Source organism: Apium graveolens, chromosome 3 (assembly GCF_009905375.1).
Source record: "Apium graveolens cultivar Ventura chromosome 3, ASM990537v1, whole genome shotgun sequence".
Classification (NCBI taxonomy): Eukaryota; Viridiplantae; Streptophyta; class Magnoliopsida; order Apiales; family Apiaceae; genus Apium; species Apium graveolens.
Genome location: NC_133649.1, coordinates 61795884 through 61823033, shown reverse-complemented (window position 1 = coordinate 61823033; position 27150 = coordinate 61795884).

The following is a 27150-nucleotide window of genomic DNA, read 5'->3' as shown; positions in this document are numbered from 1 at the left end:
ATTCAAAGACTTGTACTTATTTAAATTTCATCTCTGAGACTATAACGGGTTGTGGTGTGTGTTAGTGTGGGGTCACAGCATAAGGTTATTATTATTAATTAAGTGAAGTGATATTGTGGAAAGAAAGACCGTGACGACCCGGATCCTCGACCCCGGATCTGGGGGTGTTACGGATGGTGAAGAAAAAGAAGCCAAATCTAAAGTACTTTCATGTATTTGGATGCAAGTGTTTTGTTCTCAAGACTCATCCTGAACAGCTATCCAAGTTTGATCTAAAAGCTGATGAAGGAATATTTGTTGGATATCCACTTTCCATAAAAGCCTTCAGAGTCTATAATTTAAGAACAAAAGTGGTCATGTAATCTATCAATGTCTCTTTTGATGACAAGAAGATTACTGGTCTTGAAGATTTTATTGACCATAATCAGTTGAGATTTGAAAATGAAGACTCAAATTCTGATACTGAAAATCCTGACAGTCTAAGTCCTGATACTGTAAACTCTGATGGATTAAACTATGATGTTATTGAAACTGTGATGACTACGCCAAAGGAAGATGCACCTATGCAGGGGGAGCATACTCAAGATCTTACCACATCTCAAGAAACATCAGAACATACATCTGGCTCTTCAAGTTCTGATTCGTCAAGTTCTGATAAGCCAAGTTCTGATAGTGCTGAAAATCTAAATTCTGAAGAATCCAACTCAGAGAGCATAGTTTCAGGGGAAGCATCAGAAAATGAAAATGAAGACAGCATGGATCATGGGGGAGCATCCAGTTCTAGAAAAAACCTTCCATCTGCAAGGAAGTGGACTAAATCACATACACCTGATTTGATAATTGGAAATCCTGATGCAGGTGTCAGAACTAGAATATGTACTTCAAACGAATGTCTTTACAATTCTTTTCTCTCTCAGACTGAGCCAAAGAAAGTGGAAGAAGCTCTTCAAGATGCTGATTGGGTGCAAGCAATGCAGGAAGAGTTAAATAAATTTGAAAAAAACAAAGTCTGGACCCTAGTGCCAAGACCAAAGAATAGATCTGTTGTTGGTACAAAGTGGGTATTCAGAAACAAAACTGACAGTGATGGCATAATTACAAGGAATAAGGCAAGGCTGGTTGCAAAAGGATATTCTCAACATGAGGGAATTGATTATGATGAAACATTTGCACCGGTTGCTAGGTTAGAAGCCATAAGGATATTTTTGGCTTATGCTGCTCACAAAAAGTTTACTGTCTTTCAAATGGATGTGAAAAGTGCTTTTCTCAATAGAGAATTGGAGGAGGAAGTATATGTTGAACAACCTCCAGGCTTTGTAGACTCCAAACATCCAGATTATGTCTATAGGCTTGATAAAGCACTTTATGGACTTAAGCAAGCTCCTAGAGCATGGTATGAGACTTTAGCTCAGTTTCTTCTGGAAAGTGGATTCAACAGAGGAACAATAGACAAAACACTGTTCTACCTCAGCCATGGAAAAGACTTACTTCTGGTCCAGATTTATGTTGATGATATCATTTTTGGGTCTACAAATGACAGACTTTGCAAGAAGTTTGCCAAACTGATGCAGTCAAGGTATCAAATGAGTATGATGGGGGAACTTATCTATTTTCTGGGCCTTCAAGTCAAGCAGAATGAAGAAGGCACTTTTATTTGTCAAACTAAGTACACCAGAAACTTGCTGAAGAAATTTTGAATACAAGATTGTTCAAGTGCATCCACTCCCATGGCCACTGCAACAAAACTGGATAAGGATACTGGTAAATCAGTAGATATTACTGATTACAGAGGTATGATTGGCTCTCTACTCTATCTAACTGCTAGTAGACCTGATATCATGTATGCTACCTGTCTTTGTGCAAGATTTCAAGCAGATCCAAGAGAACCTCACTTAACAGCTGTGAAAAGAATTTTCAAGTATCTTAAAGGAACAGCTAATCTGGGATTGTGGTATCCTAGAGAATCATATTTTAAACTAATAGGTTACTCAGATGCAGATTTTGCAGGTTGCAAAATTGACAGGAAAAGCACAAGTGGAAGCTGCCAATTTCTTGGAGGCAGATTAGTTTCTTGGTTTAGCAAGAAACAAAAGTCAATTTCCACATCAACTGCAGAAGCAGAGTATATTGCTGCAGGAAGCTGTTGTGCACAGATTCTTTGGATGAAGAATCAGTTACTGGATTATGGGTTAACATATTTCAAAATCCCTATTTACTGTGATAATCAAAGTGCTATTGCTATGACAGGTAATCCAGTTCAACACTCAATGACAAAGCACATCAGCATCAGGTACCACTTCATAAGGGAACATGTGGATGAAGGTACTGTGGAATTGCACTTTATTTCAACAGATCAACAACTAGCAGATATCTTCACAAAACCATTGTGTGAAGCCACTTTTACAAGATTGGTAAATGAACTTGGAATGGTTTCAGGTTCTTTCTCTAAATCTGCTTAGTTTTGTTCTGTTATATCAGACTTTATGATCAGTATTTACAATTTTTAATCTCTTTGTGTATTCTGTGCTTAAGTGACAAATGTGTTTAAGTACTGACTGTTGTCTGATATATGTTTCTAAACTCTGATAAGTGATATGTCTGTTTAAGTAACTATTCAATCCTATGAGGATAACTGTGCTAGATGCTGACCTAGTAGTCTTCAATAAACAAAGGATCCCTTGTAAGAAGTAATTATTTCTGTGGAAATCTATTGACACAAGGAAATTATGATAATTGAGCTTAGTTGAGTTTACTTTGTCTATCTTATTACTAAGTCACAAATTAGAATAATGTTACTCATCTGTTAAGTTCTGATACTAGTAAATCTGCTGAATACACTAAGTGCTGATAAACCTCACTTATTAAAAGAAAAAGCAAAAGGATCAAAGAATAAAATCAGGTACTCCTTTGAGATCTAGAGTAAAAATGTGGAAGGGACGACCCAAGTGCATTGCTGGTATTAAGTAAATATGCATTAGAAAAGCAAAATATTTTCTTGGTGACTTTTCACACTCTATGATTAATGGAGAAATACTCGGATAATAGCATAAATTCTGATAAGCAGTCGTGACTCACTTACACTGAGAAGCCACTGTGAAATGGAATTTAAAAAGATGAATAAAATTAGCACAAAATAGTTGAGGTGGACTCAAGCATGAACTCATTCAACAGTAGGTTTCAGAATAATGACAGCTCTTTAGCAAAGTTTTAGTTATGCCTTATTTCTAAGATGTACTGAAGTGAATCAGATTTTACTCTTTGTCTGACATTTAGCTTAATGCACACACTAATCACTCTATATGAATAAAGAAAATTACTGTGGTGATCTATGTTGTTTTAGAGGAACAGTCATTGTGTCACATTGCACAAATTCTGAGGGCAAATTCTGGTTGCATGTTCTGATGATTAAGTTCTGATGAATATAAATCAGAACTTGTATGAGGACTTACTAAGATAGGCATTCCTTTTTTTTGAGTTAAGAAATTATGTTCTGATGACTATTAAGTTCTGATATAAGTCTAAGTTCTGATATTAAAGTCTAATTCTTTACTTGACTTCTCTGTGGATAAAATTTAATAACAGTCTCGGTTCAAACTAGAATATGTTGAAGTGGGAGATTAATAGTCACTATGGTTAGGGTTAGTGGTACTCGTACTTGAACAGTCAACTTTTACTTGCTTCTTGTGCGCATTAAACCATGTTTTCTCTTTCTAATGAATGTTTTTCTTTTTCCAAGTCTGGGGAGACGAGGTAGAATTAATTCTACCTGTCAACATTAAATTTCTTTGCGTCTCCTGGCATTCTCCTGCCTATATAAGCAACCAATTCACATCAGCCTTCCCATCAAATCTTTTCTCACACACTTACCTACATACTTTTTCTATCAAAAACACCATGGTCAGATACAACATGTTTTTGAACTATGAAACCTTCAATATGGAGCTAAGCTGTGCCGATTGGCAGCAGGAATGGCACGTCACTGCCATTCCTGATGAGATATGGGACTCTATCCCACAGGAGGTCCTCACCCACCTCCTGTTCTTCTATATGGATTACCATCGCCATCTGGAGCGATTGGAGGAGGAAAGGCTGGAAGCTCTCCGCCAGCAAGAGTGAATCATTTGACTCACCATTCTGTTTGTCGAGAGTAGGAAGAAGAAATGATTTATTTTCTTCTTCCTGTTTTTCTTCATCATCAGCCTTGTCCTGCTTCTTGAGCTAGGACTAAGGCTGTTGATGTTAGGTTTAGCAGCTTAGGGAAATCTTGTACAAGTACTGATGTAATTTCAATTTCATGAATGTATTCTCTTGATATATTAATGAAATTTATTTTTGTTTCAAGATTTTGTCTCTGAGATATTTTAATGCATTGTTAAATCCTGTTACATATTCATATTCTGATGACCATATAAATACTGTGTTAATTTAAGTTCTGATTTTCCTTTATCAGTACTTACTCATCTGATTTATCTTGGTTATTTTCACTTGATTTATTTTCAGAATATTAATGTTGCAGTGAAAAATAATTTGAATAAGTGGGAACAGTTTCAATTTTGCATTAAAACTGATTCACCTTGATTAATGGAATATCTGGGTAAGTGAAACGGTTTTTCCTTGAAAAACTGCAAGTGGGTGGTAATTATTGCTAATTTACCATGCCCATTACTTCTTGCCTTATCTATGTATGACAGTTGTCAAGGTATGCTCCACTACTTTTAAATGCATATCTGCCAGGTGTCCCAACGGTTACTTTTTGTGTATAAGTAACAGAGAGAAAAGATTGTCAAATCTTTTATTCACTTTTCTCTTTTATCTCTCTCTCTTTACTTTTATCCTTTCTCATCTACTGACTATTTTTCATATAGACATTTTCTCAAACACAATACAGGAAACCGCATTTCTCTCAAATTTTAATGGCACCCAAGGACATAATCTTCCATGGAGCAAAGTTTGTTCCTAATAACTTCTCTGCTATACTTAACACGTCAGAGGCACCCTCTGAACTTCATTTCTTTTAGATTTTCTCACTAGTTCTGATATTGGGTACGCTCTAACTGAGCCTGAATCAGTCTCTGGAGTTCAAGTACTGGAGTTCTGGAGGAGTGGAGTATATGATGATGGTGGTGCTCAAGGGTCCCCGAGTATTATCTTTTCATCAGGGGAAAATGAGTATGTTGTGACTTTGTCTACGGTTCGATAAGCACTGCAGCTACCTGAGAACTGTGTTTATTCTACTGTTGACGAACCAGTTCCTCAGAACATGATGGCCAGTCTAGGATATGAGGGAACATTGGCAAAGCTTGGCAAGTTGAAGAGATCTTTCATAAGGAGGGAATAGAGTTTCTTCTTTGACTGCATTACCAAGGCTTTTGCTAACAAATGCTCAAATTTCGATGTAATTCCCATATTCAGCCAACAAATCGAGTATGCTCTTATAAATCAAACTGATTTTGATTATGCAAGTGTTGTCTTAGGTTTTATTGGGGATAGGATGACAGAAGATCGAAATACTGTATATTTTGCCAGATTTTGTCAGCTTATTCGTAGGTTCTGTTGTAATCAGCCCCAAAGTTTTGGTGATTTAATTCCATCCTTCAGACTAGCTAAAAGAGCTTTCACTGATTTATTATCTACTGATAATAAGAAGGCTGTGTTAAGACCCCTCTTAATACCTCTATTTGTCAAACAAGCCTTAATCACCTATGACCCTGTTAAGTACACTGCACTCTATCCTGATGTTCAACCATCAGAATCTCATTCCTTAGTACCTACAATGAAGCCTTCATCTTCCAAACCTAAGAGGGCAAAGACTGTTCCTCAAACACCTCAAAAGAAAAGGAAGATTGCTTTGAGAGATGAATCTGATACTGAGGAACAGATTCCTTCTTCAGAACCTGTTATTGATGAAGCTGAGAAAGAGACTTCTCAGAAGGATTCTGGAATTGGGGGATCTAGGCTTCTCAAGAGGCTTAGAAGAATGACTGTTCCTGAAACTCCCAAGTAATCCAAATCTGCAAAGAGATACAAGAAGCAGAGGGCAAATAGGCCAGTTTCAGATGATGAAGAGGAAGCGGCTAAGGAAGGGGATCAGGAATCTCTGATCTCACAAGAAAAGGAATTTGCTAAAGTCACTTCTTCTCCATCAACTCCATCTCAGGAAGCTGTCTCTGAAAAGGCCAACACACCATCTGTATCTCCTGTTGATCCAGGCACAAGTGTTGATATTGATGTTCAAAACTTGGTTGTGCCTGAAGTAATTCTCTTAGAAGCTCCAACAGCAACTAATCCTTCAACAACACCTGTTACTGATGCTGTTCAATCTCCAGAGTTATCTACTACACCTTCTCTGCATCTAGATGCTGATGATCAGAATTTAGGTGAGCATCAGGATATGGCTGTTGATCAGAACTTAGAACCAGATCAGTAAATAGAGGATGCTGAAGCCTCCATTACTACTCACACTGTTGTTTTATCAGAAGATACTGATTCTGTAAGTTCTGATGCTGCAAATGCTGGAGATACTGGTGATGCTGCTCCAAATGCAGATGCTGATGCAGCAGGTCCTTCAGGACATACTCCTCAACAAACTACTCTTAAGTCTGAACTTGTTAAGAAGTTTGTTACCAGAGAAGCACCAGTGCCTTGGAGTGAAACTCCTGCAGGTTAGGAGTGGACTAAGGAATGGAACTCAGTTTCCTGTGTTCCAACTGAAAAGCATCTTGCTGAGCACTTGACTAAAGCTGATGAAATGTTAAATTCTGATGATTTCAAAACCCAGCTTAGAGTCACTGCATTGAGTACTAAACATCTACAAGATCTTTATTCAACTACTCATGCAGAGCTACACAAGATTCAGGAAGAATTTATCAAACAGGAACAAGTTCAAAATATTGATAAGAAAAAGTTCTTCCAACCTACCTTTGACATGATTGCTTATATTGAGAAGACTCAAGAGAAACAACAAGCTCAGATTAATGATATTGTGACAAATCAAGCTTCTCAGCAATCACAACTTACTGAAATCCAAGCCTCAGTGGAATTGTTTGTCTCTCTTCTACTACCTGCTGATGCCAAAAAGGGGGAGAAAGTAATTAAGTCCAAATGCAAGACTGACAAGACACTGAAAGGGAAGGATAATGAAAAGGATGATCAAGGAAGCTCTGGAATGGGTAGAGGTCATAGTCAAGGTAGAGGTTTCACATCAAGAAAAGCTGAAATCACAAGTCACAGGACAAGTTCTGATACTGGGAAAAGAATAAGTTCTGCTACTGGTAAAAGGATAAGTTCTGATGAACTTTTAGATCTTGATGAAGAAATGTCAAGACAGTTATTTCTTCAGGAAAATCCAGGAATGGACTTGGAGAGTTTAATTGAAGAAGAAGCCAGACTTAAATCAGAGAAAGTCACATCTAAATCTGAAGCTTCTGGTAAAAAGTCACTTCCAAAACTCAAAGGCATTATGATCAAAGAAAGGACAAGTACTGGAGCTGAAAGGAATATGTCCTAAGTCCAATCATGTATTAGGATTTAGGAATAACTTTTTATATAATCTGTTTTGATTTCATTGATATTAATAAAAGACTTGTTTTGTTTTTATTACGGGCTATATCTATTTAAGTGTTTAAATAAGATATACCATAGTTTAGAGTAAAGCTTTTTATGGATTATGATGAGATCATAATAGTGAGACCTAAAAGATGATAACTCTAAACTTAAATAGTTCCTGGTCATAGGATTACTAACTGGTAATTAATAATCCGCAGAGATCGGTACATACTATGCTTGCTTCATTATGAAGGATGTATGTTCTCATAGATATTTATGTGGTGACACTATAGCTAGTATGTAGGTGCTTATTATAGAATAAGTTCACTGAACATGACTCGCCCAGCTGAACAACTGATGGAGTTCACTCACGTGTCAGCAGTTGTTCACATAGTGATAGTTGTACAAGTATCCTTAGACTTGAGGTCATCATAGTCATCTTGTGTACACTGAACTATGCTTTGGTTTAGTTCTTAGTCTCCAGGGACAATTATTAGGGCTCTACTGTGTATAGGAATTTGTACACGAAGATAGTGTATGATCAATAAAGGATCTACCCCTTCCAGTGAAGGAAGTGAATGTTCAAGGCTGATCCACTTATGCTAGTTCAGGAATCTCTGGCCAGAGTGAATGAAATTAGAAAGGAGTTTCTAATTTGCATAGAACTACGCATAGAAAATGGTAAGCAAGTGATTGAATTATATAGGCTTGACACGAGATCCATGCCTTGTATTTAATCGGGACATTGTAGGGTAGAAGGAGTTTATTGTACAGTAACTATTCACTGAATAGGTTCTTGGTATTCTAAGCAGTGAATTCATATTATCCGGATAGTCGCGATATGCTGAGAAGTATCCCTCACGATGTAGAATAAATGTGATTAATTAATTAATCATATTTAATAAATTAGAGAATTTATATAAATAATGATAAAATAGTTTTTTTATTATTTATTTCTACTACCGGCTTAATATTGAACCTACAGGGTCACACCATAAAAAGAAAATGATTTAATGGTTGAGGAATTAATTAATAATGGCTGATAATTATTTATTTATGAAATAAATAATTAATTGGAAAATTTAATAATTAATTAAATGAGATTTAATTGATTATAAATTAATTAAGAAAATTTCTTAATATAATTAATTAAAGGATTTAATTTTTGGAAATTAAATCAAGAGAGAGAATTATTTCTAAAGTGTTTAGAAAAGGTATTAATAATTAAAAGGTATTTTAATTATTAATGAGAATAATAAATGGGATAATAATAATATTATTTATGGGAAAATTTCAGCTGAAAATTTTGCCTATAAATATACTATTATAGACCCTATTTTTATTTGAACCCAAAAACCCAAAAGTTTTATAAAACCCAATTCTCTCCACCTCCTCCTCCTCCTTAACGTCGTTTTCTTGGTGGATACCGGTGGAGTGCTTCACGTTTGAGGAGCAGCTGCTAAGGATCTCCGAACATTGCTTTTGGATCGCATATTAAAGGTTAGTAATCGATCCCTATATTTTTACCAAGATTTATATGCTTTTATTTGGATTTTATGTGTGTAAAAAGTGTTTTACCATGCCCCCGCTGCGATTAAAATCCAACATTGGTATCAGAGCATAGGTTGTATGCATATAGATCTGTGGTAAAAATTTCAGAATTTTATGTGCTTGTATGAATTAATTATGATTTTTACAAGTTATATCATGGATTAATTTTGTCTGATGAGAAATCGTTTCTCAGAATAATTTTGAATGTTGATCTGGGTTCTACAAGTGTTGTAGATCATCTGGGTATTTTTTTCATAATTTTATGATATATAGATTTTTTATTATGAATTTTTGAAGTTCTTACAATTAAATTCGTAATTTAATAAGTATAAATATATGTATATATAGTATATATATATATATTGCATCTGCTGTACTGCTGTTGCTTGTCTGTCTGCTGCACGGAAAAAGTAGAAGACACAGATGTCTGTCATGCACACTGTTCGAGAAGAAGCTGTTGACGGCTGCTGGAAAAAAAAGGGTGTCCCGCATTCCGGGAATGCATTACACATCTGTGGCGCATTCACGGAATGCGTTACCCCTTTTAATTGGTTAAAAGGGTTGTAACGCATCACCGGAATGCGTTACAGGGCTTGTAACGCGTTCCTGTAATGCGTTATAGCCTGACTGTTTACATTAAAATTGATTTTCTGGGAGTTTCGTAACTCCGTTTTAGGCGTGCAATATACCGCTGGATTCGTTTTTCCGAGACGGATCTAATGGAGTGATCAATTTTAGTTTATATAAAAATTTTGAACTGTTTATATTTCCGGAAGTGTTTTAAAGCTATTTTTAACTGTTTTAACTGCTTTTAAATGCTTCATGTGATACATAGAGATGTATAATGCTTAGACTAATGTGCTAGATGATATAACATGCCTACCTTGATGTTTATTTATGTTGATATATATGATATATGCTTAGTTTATCATGCGATGATAGATTTAGGTGAACTTAAATGAGCATAAGGCGTTTGTTAAACAACCTAGTATAGTGAAATTGTTTCATAACCTTAAGAATAATATTATGAATACAATCATGAGATTCTTGTGTTTATGAAACACGTAATTGAATATGAATTTTTGATATGAGAGAAAGGATGATTCTGTCAACAACAGATTTCTATCTGTAAGAAAGGGTTATTAAGTGACGCCTCTTGACAATGCTCCACCTGATCTGCGAATCATCTGATTATTGATTATTGATTTGAAATATTTAATTTAAAAGGAAGAATCTCTTTATAATATAATTATGATTGTAACGTAATATAATCCCTCTAAAATTAAATAATATCAAGTAGTAATTGGCCAATGACACAACGGGCTTGTGTCGGTCATAGCCTTCCAACATGATAGAAAAGTAGTTCTTATTTTTGAATCATTGTCGGTTCGTGCTACAGCCGAGGGCTTTGATTTCGAAATAAGAAATACTTGTCTGTTACATAGAGATGTGTACATTGAATAAGAATCTAAAGGTCGGTACATGCCACAGCCGTGGGCCTTTGGGGACTGATTCAATTGTACGGAATGTTGGGTTAGACTTGACTTAGAATATTGAGTTTGTCGTGCCACAGCCAAGACTCAATTATTCAAGAGGCTAAAGTTTGATTAGGGAATAACATAAGATATAATTGACAAGAGTTGTCTACCTATTGACCATTACATGGCGGTTCGTGCTACAACCGGGGTTGTGTAATGGAATGTAGGATCCCTATTCCCACTAGCATTATGAATGCTTAATTTTTCACGTAGGGGGTTGAATAAATTAGATAAACTAGTGGGAGCCACTTATGAATAAAGACCCGATTCATATAGTATTTTGAAATGAAATTGAATATTTGCTAAGTGTTGTTATGTGTTTATCATTTATAGATTTACTTTGTACGTTATGTCTTCTGCACTATCACTCAGGAGCATACTAGATGCTCACAAATTGACTGGTCCTAATTATGCTGACTGGCTTCGAAACTTGAGAATTGTTCTCAGGATTGAGAAGCTGGAATACGTGATTGACTCACCTAAGCCTACTGAACCTGCTAGTGATGCACATAATGATGAACATGTTGTGTATCGTAAGTGGATAGATGATGCAAATGTTGCTCAATGCATCATGCTAGCTTCCATGAACATTGAGCTACAGAAGCAACATGAGCATATGGATGCTCACACTATCCTAATGTATCTACAAGAGTTGTATGATGTGGCGGGGAGGACAGCTCGATATGAGATATCGAAGGAGCTGTTCGGTTGTAGGATGTCTGAGGGATCATCTGTGAATGACCATGTACTTAAGATGATCAATTTGATTGAACGTCTTGGACAACTTGGTTTTGCTATGGATGGGGAGCTGAGCCAAGACTTGGTCTTACAATCGCTTCCGAGTTCGTTCTCGCAGTTTGTTGTGAACTTTCACATGAATAAGTTGGATGTCAGCCTGCCTGAACTCCACAACATGTTGAAGACTGCAGAATCGAATTTTCCCCCTAAGAAGAGTTCTGTTCTTCTAATTGGTGAAGGTTCCAATCCTAAGAAAAGGAAGAGGAACTCTTCCAAGAAGAAGAAGGTAGGTGAAGAAAAGCCGGTTCCACCAAAAGCTGAAGACCCCAAGAGCAAAGTTGTTTGCTTTCACTGTAACAAGGTGGGGCACTGGAAGAGGAACTGCAAGGTTTACCTTGCAGAATTGAAGAAGAAGAAGGGTAGTGAGACTACCGCTTCTGATTCAGGTATGTTCATGATAGAAGTGAATATGTCATTAAATCAAATTTCTACTTGGGTATTAGATACCGCCTGTGGTTCTCAAATCTCCAATTTGTTGCAGGGACCAAGGAGAAGTAGGACTCTCGAGGAAGAGGAGGTGATTCTACTGATGGGAAATGGAGCAAGAGTTACAGCTGAAGATGTAGAATCATTTCATTTACATATGCCTACGGGCAAGACTATTGTTTTAAATAATTGTTATTTTGTTCCCTCGATTGTGAGGAATATTATTCCCATGTTAGACTTGGTTGGATTTTCATTTATTATTGAGAATAATGAATGTTCTATTCTTAGAGATAATATTCTTTATGGACGTGGTACTTTAAATAATGGTCTGTATATATGTGACATAATTTACTTCAGATTGAACAAACTAATAAAAGAAAAGGGATGATGAAAATCTCACTTCATTGTGGCACTGCAGTCTCCATTTAGTAGACATGGAGAGAGGGCTGCAAATTTGCTGGGAATGGTACACACAGATGTATGTAAACCAATGTCTACGCAAGCCATGGGTGGATTTTCATACTTCATTACTTTCATAGATGATAGATCTAGATTCAGATATGTGTTTGATGGAACACAAGTCGGAAGCCTTTGAAAAGTTCAAAGAGTATAAGTATGAAGTGGAGAAACAAACCAAACATAGTATTATAATTCTTCGATTAGATCGAGGTGGTGAATACTTTAATGGAGTGTTTCTAGATTATCTCAAAGAAAATGGTATAGTCTCCCAGTGGACTCCTCCAGATTAGTATCTGAAAGGAGAAATCGAACTTTGTTAGACATAGTTCGGTCCATGATGAGCTATGCAAATCTTCCAGTATTCCTATAGGGTTACGCATTGGAAACCTCAGCATATTTACTGAATAAGGTGCCTTCCAAATCCGTTCCTCAAACTCCGTATGAGATATGGAAAGAAAGGAAACCGAGTCTTAAACACGTTAAGATTTGGGGATGTCCAGCTTATGTCAAGTAAGTTGACCCAGATAAGCTGGAATATCGATCCGTAAAATGTAGTTTTGTGGGATATCCTAAAGAGACTTTAGGGTATTACTTTTATACCGATCATCGGGTGTTTGTCTCCAGACATGCTACCTTCTTGGAAAAGGAGTTTATCCTTGAAGGAAACAGTGGGAGCAAAATTGAACTTGATGAAGTTCAAGAAGCACAAACTACTACGGTTCAAGTGGAAACACCTGTTCTGACTGAACAACCTTTTGTGGAACAGCCCATTCATAGGTCAGGGAGAGTGTCTCGCCAACCTGAGAGGTAATATGGCCTTGTCATTGAGAATGACAATGAGTTGTCGATCATTGATGATGATGACCCTGTGACCTATAATGAGGCTATGAGTAGTGTTGACTCAGAGAAATGGCAAAGTGCCATAAAATCCGGAATGGAATCTATGTATACGGTATACGAAAGAATGATTAGAGCAGATGGCCAGGTGGAGACCTTTAAGGCCAGGCTTTTGGGAAAAGGATTCAGATAAAGGCAATGGATTGACTTTGATGAAACTTTTTACCTATAGCCCTGTTAAAATCAGTTCGGATTTTGCTTGCGATTGCTGCTTACTACGACTATGAGATCTGGCATATAGCCAGATGGTTTTCTTTCCAAGGGAAATGAAAGCCTAGTGTGTAAGCTACTACAAACCATATGTGGTTTAAAGCAAGCTTCTCGAAAGATGGAACATTCATTTTGATGAGACAATCAAAGAGTTTGATTTTATCAAAAAACGTAGATGAACCATGCGTTTACAAAAGGGTTAGTGGGAGCGCGGTAACATTTCTTGTATTGTATTTAATTAGAGTTGACACACATAACAACATAGCAGACCCACTCACAAAGCCACTTTCTCAGAGTCACTTTGATCGTCATAAAGACAAGATGGGTATTAGATACCAGAGTGATTGGCTTTAGTACAAGTGGGAGATTGAAAGGAATATGTCCTAAGTCCAATCATGTATTAGGATTTAGGAATAACTTTTTATATAATCTGTTTTGATTTCATTGATATTAATAAAAGACTTGTTTTGTTTTTATTACAGGCTCTATCTATTTAAGTGTTTAAATAAGATATACCATAGTTTAGAGTAAAACTTTTTATGGATTATGATGAGATCATAATAGTGAGACCTAAAAGATGATAACTCTAAACTTAAATAGTTGCTGGTCGTAGGATTACTAACTGGTAATTAATAATCCACAGATATCGGTACATACTATGCTTGCTTCATTATGAAGGATGTCTGTTCTCATAGACATTTGTGTGGTGACACTATAGCTAGTATGTAGGTGCTTATTATAGAATAAGTTCACTGAACATGACTCGCCCAGCTGAACAACTGATGGAGTTCACTCACGTGTCAGCAGTTGTTCACATAGTGATAGTTGTACAAGTATCCTTAGACTTGAGGTCATCATAGTCATCTTGTGTACACTGAACTATGCTTTGGTTTAGTTCTTAGTCTCCAGGGACAATTATTAGGGCTCTACTGTGTATAGGAATTTGTACACGAAGATAGTGTATGATCAATAAAGGATCTACCCCTTCCAGTGAAGGAAGCGAATGTTCAAGGCTGATCCACTTATGCTAGTTCAGGAATCTCTGGCTAGAGTGAATGAAATTAGAAAGGAGTTTCTAATTTGCATAGAACTACGCATAATAAATGGTAAGCAAGTGATTGAATTAGATAGGCTTGACACGAGATCCATGCCTTGTATTTAATCGGGACATTGTAGGGTAGAAGGAGTTTATTGTACGGTAACTATTCACAGAATAGGTTCTTGGTATTCTAAGCAGTGAATTCATATTATCCGGATAGTCGCGATATGCTGAGAAGTATCCCTCAAGATGTAGAATAAATGTGATTAATTAATTAATTATATTTAATAAATTAGAGAATTTATATAAATAATGATAAAATAGTTTTATTATTATTTATTTCTACTACCGGCTTAATATTGAACCTACAAGGTCACACCATAAAAAGAGAATGATTTAATGGTGGAGGAATTAATTAATAATGGCTGATAATTATTTATTTATGAAATAAATAATTAATTGGCAAATTTAATAATTGATTAAATGAGATTTAATTGATTATAAATTAATTAAGAAAAGTTTTTAATATTATTAATTAAAGGATTTAATTTTTGGAAATTAAATCAAGAGAGAGAATTATTTCTAAAGTGTTTAGAAAAAGGATTAATAATTAAAAGGTGTTTTAATTATTAATGAGAATAATAAATGAGATAATAATAATATTATTTATGGGAAAATTTCAGTTGAAAATTTTGCCTATAAATATACTATTATAGACCCTATTTTTATTCGAACCCAAAAACCCAAAAGTTTTATAAAACCCAATTCTCTCCACCTCCTCCTCCTCCTTAACGTCGTTTTCTTGGTGGATAACGGTGGAGTGTTTCACGTTTGAGGAGCAACTGCTAAGGATCTCCGAACGTTGCTTTTGGATCGCATATTAAAGGTTAGTAATCGATCCCTATGTTTTTACCACGATTTATATGCTTTTATTTGGATTTTATGTGTGTAAAAAGTGTTTTACCATGCCCCCGCTGCGATTAAAATCCAACAGAAGCAACATTGGCTATATCACAACCGCAGATAGATCCAAGATCCAAGGGTAAAGAAAAGGTTGGTGAACCTATCAAGGTTTATGTGCCTCCTGAGAATGAAGAAATCATTGATGAAAAGGATGATCTTGCTCTGACTTCAAGAAAAATTCTTAAAACAACCTCTGACATGGCTCAAGTTGTTCAGAGTCAAGAAACTGTAAGTTCTGATATTCAAAAGAAGCAAGTAACTCTGACACAGCTCAAGTTAACTTGATATCAGAAGATAGACCAAAGACACTCCTACCAGGATTCACTAAAGCAAAACAGACTCAACCTTTGAAGACTGCTGTAAGTGGTTTTGAAGCTAGAGTAGTTACTGGAAAGGAAGCAAGAGATAAAACTGGATTGGGAAGTGCTGATGAAAGAAGAATACAGAACACTACCAATGATCCAACTTCCTTGAGTGAACCAGGTATTGGAGCAACTCCTGAGAGATTGAATCAACTGGAATCTGTACAAATGGTTTACCATACCTACTTGAAAGAACACATCTTGTTGTACTACATGACAGATGGTAGGGTTTATCATATAAGGCAAAATGCCATTCCATTGAAGTATTTTGAAGAATTGGAGCATGTACTATCCTTACTTCAAGTGGATGACAGATTGACAGGAACTGCTGCAAACTATTTGAAGGATCAGATTCAGAGACAGAAAAGGCTTTATTCTGTTAAGTCTGACAGCACATATGTTCCAAAGTACAGAGATCATAAGGGTGATATAGTTGAAATGAAGCCCATCACTGCTAAGATTATAACTACCTTTCTAGGTTACAGGGCTGTGGAATTCAATCTTGAGTCTGATAAAGCTTATTTGATCAGACTGGATCAGGATATAAGAAAAGCAAAGATTAATGATCTCAGGGATGTAATCTTTCAAATTGGTGAAGATAATACAGAGCTTAAAGATGCTAAAAGGAGGATGATTGATGAACTTAGATATGCTGAGAGATGTTTGTTGAAGAACTATCTCAGAACAACTCCTGACATCAGAGAGATCAGAAGATGAAGCCAAGTCAAGATCTACAACTGATTAAATTCTGATATTTATACAGACTGAAGCTGTTATCAGAAGTTAAATGTTGGTAAAGCTTTAAGGACTGTAAGTTGTAGGTATCTAGTCTAATTCTCATGCATTTGTACTTAATGTTTTTGACATCATCAAATATCTGTTAAACTTGTATATTATGCTAATTTACAAGTTGGGGGAGATTGTTAGATATATTTGATAATGTCATGGCTAATATGATTTATGTTTTATTTTCAGATCTTACTTAACAGGACAAATCAGTACTTAACTGGGAATCAGTACTTATACTGGAAGTCAGGACTTAAGGATATCAGTACTTATATTATCAGGAAATAATCATCAGAAGATGGATATCAGAACTTAAGTGCTGAAGGATAATCAGATAAGGACAGTAGCTGATTAAAGGAAAGAAGATCGAGATAAACATAAGAAGAGATATGCATGAAGAAGGAGTTCCGTGAAGAATGGAATACTTGGAAGAAAAGATATCTGATTGATATATTTTAGGAAGCAAAATTATATTCCATATCAATTAGCAATTATCTTGTAACTGTGTAGTATATAAACACAGACATAGGGTTTACACTATAAGTGTTATCATATTCGAGAAGATTATTTATTGTAACCCTAGCAGCTCTCGTGATATTTGTTCATCACTGAGAGGTAACAGTTCCATACTGTAACAGAATTTATTGTTTCAATAAAGTTTGTTTTCTGTTACTTAAGATATTAAAGTTCGATTTGATTGTATTTTATACTGTATTCACCCCCTCTACAGTGTGTGTGACCTATCATTGAAAACCATCATAATTACAGAATTATCATGCACAGGTTGGTTAATATAAAATGGCATATTATATGCAAACATGTTATTCCAGTATGGCATGCTAAATGACATTTGAGGCATATTAAATGCAGCATAGTAAGGATTTTGTGCAAATGGCATATTAGCATATTGTGCATTCAAATTTTATCCAGGCATAACATTCATAGGCATTGTGGGCATGTTGGGAAATGAGGGAGGTGCAGACATGGGTGCATGTATAGCAGATTTGCAATTAACAGATAAATGATTAACATTGCTACACTTAACACAGATTTTTCTAGGTGTATATTTATCAGGTGTGTAGTTGTTATATTTGTTAATTCGTACTTTCCCATTTTTGTTGTTTTTCCTTTTGGAGTCTGTCTGACCTCAATTTTCTCCAATCTGTCATTCAGTTGCTTCATTGACAGATGCCCCACATTCACTCTTTTGTTCTCTTTGACTTGACTTGATTCTCCTGTAACAAAATTCTTGGAAATTGGTCCATATTTTTCATTAAGTTTATCTAGCTTGGCTTTGCTAACTGGCTTCTGTTCTTTCAACATATGAGCATCCTTGTTGTTCAACGGATAATTCCTTTTATCTTTCGATGAATAAACTTCATCATCCGTTAATTCCACATCCGTCGATAATCTTTCTACCAACTCAGGATTTAGTTTCTCCTTGCCCTTTTTCCAGGCTTCTTCACAGAATGATTTTATTCCTTGAACTTTAGGAATTTGGGCATGAACATTTCTTATGACTTCCAAGCCTTGATTACCTCTTACTCTCGTTCAAGCTGCTTTCTCAAAATTTCCTCTTTCTTCAAAGATTCAGTCAATTCATCTTTTGCAATCTTACACTCTATCTTCAGTTTCTCAAACTCAACAAATTGAGTTTCTAACACAGTATTCCTCACTTAAAAATAGATTATTATCTTTAATTTTTGTATTTTCTTTAGTGAGTGATTTAAGTGTAACACGTAAGTGATATAATTCTGTTGACATGTCATTTATAGCATCATCACACTCATCTTTAGAAATGTGTGCTAGATTAGTAGTGATTACCTGATTGCTTGAAGAACTGACCTCTGCTTCATCTGATTTGGCCTTTAAAGCTAGATTGACGTAGCTTGTTTCTTCATCTTCATCTACCTCATCACTTGTCCAGTCATTTTCTTGAGTGAGAAAAGCCATTTCCTTTTGTTTGAGCAAATCAAAATATTTCTTCTTGTAATCCACAGGCTCAAACTTTCTTTTTTCAGAATCAGGCTTTCAACTTTCATTTGCAAAATGACCACTCAAGCCACATTTGAAACACTTGAATTTAGATTTATCCACCATATTTCTATTTGGCTTGGTTGCTCCAAAATTCTTTTTGAATTTGAGCTTGGAAAATCTTCTTGATAGGAAAACTAAATGTTCATCTATATCCTCCATTTCATCCTGACTCAGATGATCTTCATGCTTAGCCATTAGTCCTTTTCCTTTGCCTTCACAAACCCTTGAGTTTGGTGCAGATTCCACAGCTTCAACCTTCATCTCTTTCACTCTCTCTTGTTCAGCTACCAATGCAATAGATCTTCCCTTCTTGCTTCCTTTCTCTAACTGCTCATCTTGTTCCAACTCAAGCCCATAAGTTTTTAAAATGCCATACAGTCTCTCCAAAGTAAACTCATTATAATCTTGAGAGTTTCTAATAGAGACAGTCATAGGCTTCCAGTCTTTTGGTAGAGATTTAAGGAATTTCAGGTTTGAATCTTTTTTCTGGTAGATTCTTCCATGCAACTTCAGTGTATTTAGTAGATTTTGAAACCTACTAAAACTGTCACTTAAAGATTCACTGTCTTCACAATGAAAGGGCCCATACTGCTGGATTAGAAATTGCATCTTATTTTCCCTCACTTGTTCAGTTCCATCACATATGATTTGAATTGTATCCCAAATATCCTTAGCAGGTTTACAGTTGATGGCATTATCAAACATATCACCATTAAGACCATTAAATATAATATTCATAGCCTTTTTATCTTTGTGCACTTGCTCAATGTCTTTATCTTTCCATTCTGATTGTGGCTTTGGAATGCTTTGCTCATCGCCTACAACTCCTTCAACAACAGTAGCAGCTCTTTGAGGAACATGGGGCCCTTTCTTAATGCAATCAACATACCTTTCATCTTGAGAGAGAAGATGCAGGTGCATTTTCATCTTCCAATGATGATAGTTGTCTTTATCCAGAAAAGGGATCTTCACTCCAACATCCCTCCTACTCAGGTTGTTAGTTGTTTTGATCTTTAAACTCTTAGTGAGTCAAGAGTCTGCTCTGATACCAATTGTTATTCCCAAATAATCTAACAATAGAATTACAAAGGGGGGGGGGGTTGAATGTAATTCTTGGTTTCTTTTGGAAATTAAGAAAACTCTTTACCAGAATATATCTGTGTTTGAATATGCATGTGTGCGGAACTGAAATATATATGTATTCAAGACACAAAGTAATTAAACACCAAGATTTAAAAACTTTCTAGTGGATTGATCTTTTCCACCAGAGATATATATTGATTGAGAACTCTGTGATACAAGAATGCACACAACTGCTTACAAGTAAAGTTACAAAGAAAGAATAAAGAAACTCCTTAAAGATGTAGCTTTTCCTATTTTTCAGTTCAATCGATTGCTAATCTACTTACTACTCTTGGTTTATATATCACCAAGTTACATATGAATATAAAACATGTAAAACAAAGTGTCTAAGTCTAATCACATGTTTCTTCATCTCTCTATCCAGCATCTTTTGTATTTCTTCAAGTAAGTATGAAAATGAAAATGCTTATTTGTTGTCATAAACCTCCAAATAGATTGCCACATTTCTTTTATATACAATCAACCCATGTGACTGTCGAGTCGCTTTCAACTGCTATTTGAATTTGTTATCCGTTGCGAGTATGTAGAATATCCGTTGTGTCTCTATTGGATCATCCGTTGAGAGTGTCTTGAGTCATCCGTCGAAGCGTTGTAGAATCATCCGTTGTTAGTATTTTTATAGCAGTTGACACAGTTTTATTTATGCAAAATTACAAGGCATCTAATATTTATAATTAGCCAACCTATTTTGCATATCGTTCTAGTAGTCAACATGACTTAGAATATCCTACGACATCTGATTCTCTAAGTCATTATAATATACATGAATGTGCTACAAAAACTTATTTAAACATAAGCTAATATTTCAACGGATGACAAAAGTAAGATTATTCGTTGAAAGTTACAAAGACACTTAATTAAATTTAGTAAGGTATTTTGGTGAAATATCATCAAGTCTACAACATATTTCTAACATTTCGTTTTTAATCTAACGGTCTGTATATGCGCTAATTCAAGTTCAAACGAATTTTCACAAATAAAATTTATAGTAAGTTCAAACGAGTTCAAATCTAAGTTTACGATGAAATTTTAATATCATGAATTCAGATTTTTTTATGAAAAATGTTTATCCGCCTAGCCCTCAGGTAATGTGGTAGTTCGAGTTCAATCGAACATTTACAAATAAGATGTAACATTATGTAAATGTTGTGTAATTCAAATTGAATTTCGAACTTTTCCTTAATTTGGCACGACGGAGAAGTCGTGTAAATGTAGTGTAAATGAGATCGAGCAGTAATCTGAGAAAAATGAAGAACCGCAGTTGGTAGAAGGAGCAGTTGGAATTGTAGAAAAAACTGAATAAATTGAATGCGGTGCTGGCAGACTAGTCAGTCCTTGTTTGATCTCAACAAGTAATATCCAAACTCCTCATTAAATGCTACTTCTACAATTTGTACCCAATCCTTTGACCAATATGTTTCCTGCTGTCTTCTACATCTTTCATTTTGTTGTGATTAAAAACAATCTATGCTGCAATTCTGGTGTAGCAGAAAGCTCAGCATTTGCAGAAACGGCTGAAAAGATCCGGCTATAACAGGAGCTGTATGTGTAAGCTTCAAGTAGTAAGCTTTTCCTACTTTAAAGTTGGTAAAAAACTTAGAAAACGAAGGTGCAAACTGAAATTAAAGTTAGAAACAGAGGAGCTGATAGCAATAAACTATGCATTGATTGAAAGTATGAATGCAAAAAGGGTGTGCTAGGTCCATGACGTCGGCCATTAAACAGCCCTCCATGCTATATGCTGCTTTTATGCTCATTTCTTTACGTTATCGATTTATTAACACTGCATATCAACTTCAAGAAATTAATGTAACCAACAGTTACTGTCCTTGCAAATACATACTAATTCTTATCCTAGTTTAGTAATCTCCACTAGTTTCTGCTTTGTAACGAGATGTCCATGCATGATCTTGGCTTTGGTATTAAATTAAGCAACTTGTCTTTTAAACACTTTATAGTATCATACAAAAGCCCCAACTTAATTTTGTACTATTCAACGGTCCAAAGTTCTCCAATTATATTTTTTTGCTAAATTATTATAAAAATTTCAATGTCACTGATAATCGATAGATAAATAATCCACGATCGAACTCACATGTGACATTTCCTTATTTTTAATTGAAATTAAAGAAATATAGTAAGTTTGATCATCAAAATCAAAATTTTATTGATGGAACTTATTAAGAATGATAAACTCTCTCCATGCATGAAAATAAGCTTCATAAATAAAATTTTGATAATATATCAAATATGAATTTTCACGCAGCCTAGAAAAATTGAACATAAATTAACACAGAGTATACGAAGAAAACATACTAGTATAAAATAGGGTATAAAAAAGGAAGAACATAAATAAATCTCCTAGATAGCGGCTAAATGTTGGAGCAACTTGCTTTAACTTTACGAAGAAAATGAAAAGTGGGGTAATACTGTTTGCAAAATAGGAAGTAGCTTTGAACAAATGAAAAGCTGGGCGGTCTGTCTAAGTGACCCATTCCTCTTCATCATCATCATCACTACACAAACTAAAGAGTAAACAACCTGCTCCATCAATCTACCGCCAGCTACTAAACAAATCTGCTCCCTTTTTAATTTATATATTCTATATTATTATTATTCCTCAATACATGCATCATGTATACTCCGCACGTACACATAACAATACATTACACATTTATTACTACTAACGTTGCGAAACCTTTGATATGACAATCGCCTCAATCATCCATCTATCAACTTTTTATATTTCGTATGTCTTCTTCATGTTTCTCCTTTACTCAAAATATTTACTAGCTACAGTTGTTGAGTATGTATGATATTTTCGGTATTGAGGAGAGACGCAGTTAGTATGAAATCGGACATTGTGTGTGTGATACAAAGTGTACAAAGGAGCAAGTCAAGTGTTCCACAGTAAAATCTAAATTAACAGTGTCATGTACCTTGTCACATCCATATGTATATATATACTATATACACATGCATGTACACTTAGGTTTGATATTATAAGGCGATCAGGTTCATAACATACTTAAACGATGACTTATAAACATAGTTTACGGTGTTTATTAAGCATAATCTAAAAAATCAAAACATAACACTAAGTGTTGTTAGTATTAAAAAATATAAGAATAAGATCTTGTTGGGCCCTTTTCTTATCAATTTAAGATTTTAGTGCCTATTTTCATTTATTTAATTTAAATATTTGTTATTTATTATTGATATGAGTCCTGATATTGATCATATTTGTTATTATCAATCGTAGTGAAAAATATTATACAATTACAGCAAAGTCTTAAAAAGTATAAAATCCTGCTTGGATATTTTTTTGTAATTTTAAAATTTTAGTGAGACTGGTTACTTAATAATTAGAATAACGGAATTTTAGTGTAACTATTAAAATGGTTACAATAACGGAATTCAGTATTCAAAGTAAAATGTTATACTTTGTTCTCATATTAAATGCATATTGAAATAGTCTTATGTCAAGGATTATATATTTTTTAAGTAAAAGATATTAACATTGACATAAGCTACCCACCTCCCCTACTTTCTGCCTCCCAGCTCTTCACTTATCTTTCATATTCTTGGCATTTGACAAAACAGCCAAAGCTTTCAATATTTGCTTTCCGGATCTTATTTACACACCTTCTCCTCTCCCTCCCTTCTATGACCCATTCAAGACCACACCTCTCTCGCTCTCTCTCTCTCTCTCCAACGAACACACACAGAAACCCAAATGACTCAATCAAACATACATAAACAACTTCATCATTAACTTCTACCCACCATATCTCACATTTGATCTTCTCAACTCTTACTTCTCCACTGCACAATTCACAACCAAAACAACCTCTGATAAAACATGAGGAAAAATGATACAAGAAGCTCATCAACAATTCTTCTTCTACTTGTTGTCAATGTTTTGTTGATCATGATGAGTAGTATTCAAGGTTCAAGAACAAACACAAATATGTTCAACATTCCAAAGCCAAAGCCCAACTCAGGCCACTTTTTAAATAACATGCCTAGAAGAATGCCAATACCATTTTCAGGTCCATCAAGAAAACACAACGATATTGGCCTTGAAAGTTTGAATTCTCCATGAATATTCCAAGAGCTAGCTTCCTTCACAAATTACTTACAACCAGAAGTTGGCACATATATATTAATATGTATTATTGCTTAAATATGGTATGTTTCTCTTCTAACTAGTAGCTTTTGTAATTTCCTATAGATCATCCATCAACTGAAAAAAAGAATATGTAAATTGATTTTGATTCACATTCATTTTTTAGTGCTGCTAGAGATTACTACAGTTTATATATATATATATATATATATATTTTAATTTCCTGTAATATTTTTATAGTTTGAATATGGCTTTTGCAGAGGGGTGACTTATAAGTTTTGTGTTACTCCACAATGATGAAGAGAGATTAGTGAAAAAGTTGTTAACTTGGTGACATCGAAAGTCTTTTCTGGTGTGCCTCTGGTATAATCAAATTCGTGATTAGTAGACTAGTAGTTGCCTTATATTGCTCCTGTCCTGATTATATTCTTTTTGTTGCATGCAATAATTTTGTATTATTATTTGATTGATTGTGGGGTAACTTATATTAGTATCATTAGCCAGAACAATTATCAGATCAAGAATTTTCACCATTTAATAGTGCATCTAACATTCTGTTTAATACTAATGAATTTATATGCGTATCACTAAATAAAAGCTTAATCTTTCTGGGATCAATCTTTTGCGTTTTGTTGACCAGATTTTGCCACCTAATTTGCATATATGTTCGTGCTGGTTTGTGTAAATTATTCTCGTAGGATTATAATATTCTAGAAACTACTTTATGGAAATTAATGTAAAATGACGAACACGTTTTAGTTTGTTTTTTTGATAAACCTGGAAAAGGGTGTATTTGCATGTGTTTTTCAAATATGGTGTCCTATAATAGAATTTCGGATCTATCTACCTGTCAATTAAGAAAATTGTAATTTATTTTTTCAACTTGATAACAGGGTAAGATTATTATATATTTTTTAATATTTTAATATTTTTTCAGTAATCACAGATAAGTGTTCTAAACAGATAAATTATATGTTTTGAAGGAATCATAAGTGTACTTAATATGATGATTAAGAGCCTCGTTAATTAAAACAGACCGGGTAAAGAATTGAAAAAAAAGGAATGCAAAATATCAGGAAGATTAGCTACAAAACGCAGACCAAATAAACCGAGCCAAAAAGTTGAAAAAATGGATAAATATGGAGTAGGTGCATTCAAAAAACAAGCATGTCATTGATTACAAATTTGACTTAAATTGATTATTAATTAATTTATTTTGATCATTTTTTTAAAAAAATTGAAAAATTAAATTATCCAAAAATAAAAATACGGGAGCATGAGGGTAGACCTTATTTGGATTTCAATATGGCTACTAAAGTTTGTTATTTGAAGTTTAATTTTAAAGTTTGGCGATGATCACTTGCATAATCTGTTGAATCACCAAAAACCAAAATTAGTGTAGTGCGGGGTACATGTGAAGTAGGTGCATTTCATTTGAGAGCTAATACAAATGGCAGGGGAAAAGCGCCGCCAGGCTAGCACATTTCAAATTGTTTAGTGATATAGCTAGGATTAAGCAAAACCGAGCCAAAACCGAAAAGCCGAATCAAACCGTGTTAATTCGGTTCGGTTCGGTCCTGATTTTTCAGAAATTTCGGTTTATTCGGTCCGGACCGAATAGACTGAAATAAAATTCGGTTCGGTTCGGTTCTTTTAAAAAATATTTCGGTCCGGAACCGAATAGACCGAAAAGACCAAATTATAAATATTATAATTTTATTTTATATACATTTTACATATATCTTAAAGTTATAATCATAATTTTAAATTTGTAATTATATTTCTACACTCTTATTACTCTATATATCACCTTACTTTAATTATATTTTAGATTTTATAATTTGTGATTTAAAATTTTAATACAATTTTATTTTTGAAAAAAATTCGGTCCATTCGGTCCAAAACCGGACCGAACTGAATATTTCGGTTCGGTCCGGTCCATATTATAATAATTCGGTTCGGTTCGGTCCGGTCCATATTATAATTTCGGTCCGGTCTAAGAAAAAATACTAATTCGGTTTTTCGGTCTATTCGGTTCGGTCCGGTTTTGGATCGAACAGACCGAATGCTCAGCCCTAATATACCACTCCATATGTTTGCAAGAGTATATATACTTTAGTTTGGAAAATTTTAAAATAAATAATTTATGAATTAAAATAAATAAATGACTTACAAATGATAAGTATATAAATACTTGTGAGTTTTAAAAGTATGTATTTGGATAATTTTATTTATATGTTAGATTTTTTTACTTAAATTAACTAAAATAAATAACTTTTAAATATAAATATTTTAATTCCTAAATTTCAAACTAGATTAATATTTAAAAATATAGATTTTAAAATTAAATTAATGAAAAACGAAAAATCAAAATAAGTGAAGAAAAAATATGTCATTACTAACTTTTAACTTATCAATTTATGAGTTATAATTTCACTTGTAACTTGGATTGACAAACATTCGTTGATAAGTTGTAACGAGTTTATAAGCCGACTTAAATGTCATAAGCTAACTTAAAAAAGTAAGCCAAACATGCCCACTTTTGTCTTTTTCTTTATATCCCCTTGTTCCTCGTTGCCTCTAGGCTATTCACATAGTTTTCCTCAGAAAAAAGACCGGCCCTGCATGTTTTTGTTGCGAAAAATGAGAAATTTACATACATACATGGGCAGCAATGCAGCATTATATACTGTGCAGTATTTTTAGAACAAGCCAGGTCTAGGACAGCTTGGAGAAAGAAGAAAATAAAGATGCTCAAGTATTTATTTCTTCATTGTTATTCAGACGTTTAACCTCTTTTAAGTATTGTGCCGAATATTATTTTCTATGTGATTCGAACATAGAGAGAAAAAGGTTATACATATTTTGCACAAAAGAAGTCCAGAAAAGCCTTTTGTACAAGATACAGATACACCAGAGATACAAAGCTGGCGCCTGGTGGGTGGCTTTTGAACAAAACCGAACCGAAACCGAAAAATTGGACCGAACTATGTTAATTCGATCCGGCCCGGTCCTGATTTTTCAGAAAATTTGTTCAGTTCGGTCCGGTTCTTGTAAAAAAGATTTCGGTCCGGACCGAATATACCGAATAGACCGAATTATAAATACTATAATTTTATATTATATCTTTTACATAAATCTTAAAAAATTATAATCATAAATTTTAATTTATAATTGTATTTATACACTTTTAGAACTATACATATCACCTTACTTTAATTATATTTTAGATTTTACTCCCTCCGTCCCGGCCAATAGTTTAAATTT